The following is a 2,358-nucleotide window of genomic DNA, read 5'->3' as shown; positions in this document are numbered from 1 at the left end:
GTGTGTTATGTCCAAAAATGCATCAAAGAAGCCACTGTCACATTTTTTCAAGTTTATATTCTATTTGTGGCAAGCAATCTAGTATAGTTGCAAGTTTAACGATAGAAATAAATCTGCACCACTTCTAACATTCAGGAATTCGAGCATCAAAACTATATTAAAACACATAAAAGCTGCTAATTTGTAATGTCATTCTAGGAAAAAAAAATTATTGGAAACGACAACATAAGGTTTTTTTATTTATTTATTTTTAGGATAAAAAGGTAAAACAATAAAACTTACACCTTAATGTACAATGGCCATCAATCCTAAAAACGCTTGTGTCGATGAATATCTCCAAACTTAAGTTCCAACAAAACCAGAACCAAAACTTATACACACCTTAAGAAAATTTGCTTTGATCTCGTGGACGCTGTTTCCATAGAATTAATTCCTGGATACCTCTCTCGTTAATATGCGCATATATATAATGACGAAGCATGGGCTGACTCAATACATATTTGTATGAAAACGACAAATATATATGTTTAAATTTTCGTGTCCGACCAACTTTCAAATTATTGGTCACAAAAGGATAAATAATGTAGCATCTAGTTCTAAGAACAAACTGACGAAGTTGAGCGATTGTGGATTATGACTATAAAAAATAATCTTATCGCGGTTTCTTTTTTTTTTTTTTTTTTCCTTTTGTCTATATAAAAAGGAGCGATTCTGAAGACCACTGAGGAATGGAAAGAGCCTGAACTAGACTCCACTCAACTATCAAACTAGTTTCCCCCACCTGCCACGAGCGCCCCACTTAATTTCCCAATTATGCTCGAACCTTCATGTGGCTATGGAGTTTCAAACCTAAGAGGACGAGCAGAGGCGTCCTAATAAAGGCGTCCTTACTACAGCTGTGACGACCCTTACTTCTGGTCATCATTATTACGTTCATTTTTAGTTTATATCTTAACTTCTACTACTTTAAAACTATAAAATCTTAATTCTAGGCTATTTTTTATTTCAATAGTAAGATAAATACTAATATACTTTGACAGGATAAAACTTTATTAATATTTTATAGTAAAACTCAAATATTAAAAAAATACTTTTCCTAAAACATTTTCAACTTCTAAATATTAAATAATCCGTAGATAAAATTTCTTTTAAAACTTTAAAACCTTTTTCCTAGGTGTGATAATACATCTAACATACCATTTGCATACTACTGCCGTTCAAATGTCATTAACATAATAGTATTTTGGATACATTAACATACTTTGTGACTTGAGGTTGCTAAGCTTAGCCTCGTTGTCTCGTATACTTTACTTTTATTACATAGCTTACATATATAATACAACATACTTTATACACATAGTAGCGTTTTCAAAACACATGGTGCATCCATTACCCACTTGCCCACACTCTCCTGCTTCATCCTTTCTCCACGCCCACCAATAGGTTTTAGGGAACCAGTGCCTAACCCGAGCTTCCTATAACACGAACAAATGGAATGAGCTTTCTCTCAGTAAGTAACATCAGACACAATAAGTGCAATCAGTAATGCATACCATATATGCATTCATGTCATACATCCTAACACATTTTCTAAACATTAAAACATTTATCGTATTATGCCCTCTTTCATTTCATACTTTGTTTCCTTTCGTTTCTTTCATTCATGTCATACTTCTTTTTCTTTCGTTCGTTCTTATGTCTTTCATTTTTATAATTTTTACTTCTTACGGGCCCCGTTCCTGTTGTACCGTTGCACACATACCCAATGAGGAGTGGGAGAGATACCCGAAATCAACTCATCCTTGATTTTATTCATAATAATCTCTCTTGTGAAGATCGATACAAACAGTTTTATTAACTTTTTATCATTTATCATCTTTACTTCGTAAATCGTCTTACTGTCATCTTTTCTTATCATGACAGTAGTTTTAATCTTACATTGCATTTTTAAGCATTTCTGTCAATTTCCTAAGAAATTTGACTTTATTTCAAAGTTTGACTTTTGTTGGCTTTGACTTTTTCACAGATAAAAATTCTACTGCTACTTTAAGTCTATAAGCACATTCATCGCAATAAATAATAATGAAGAAGCATCTTCCACATATTAGTGTGTATTGAACCTACAATATGCACAATTTTGTGCAACACAAAGAAATATGCTTATTCATGTCGTAGACAAAACAAAACTGCTAGTACTTACAGAAATTCCACTAAACTCACGACTTTCGAGTCACCAAAAACTTTGTTGCCTTGATCACGTACTGATCCTATCATATAAATTTTGAATTGTTAAATTTGCTGTGACGCCCCTCCTATGAGGCCGCCACTATAACTTAAACTTTAACTTGTACTTACTGG

Source organism: Morus notabilis, unplaced genomic scaffold (genome assembly GCF_000414095.1).
Source record: "Morus notabilis unplaced genomic scaffold, ASM41409v2 Scaffold1489, whole genome shotgun sequence".
NCBI lineage: Eukaryota > Viridiplantae > Streptophyta > Magnoliopsida > Rosales > Moraceae > Morus > Morus notabilis.
This window is presented reverse-complemented; position numbering follows the sequence as displayed.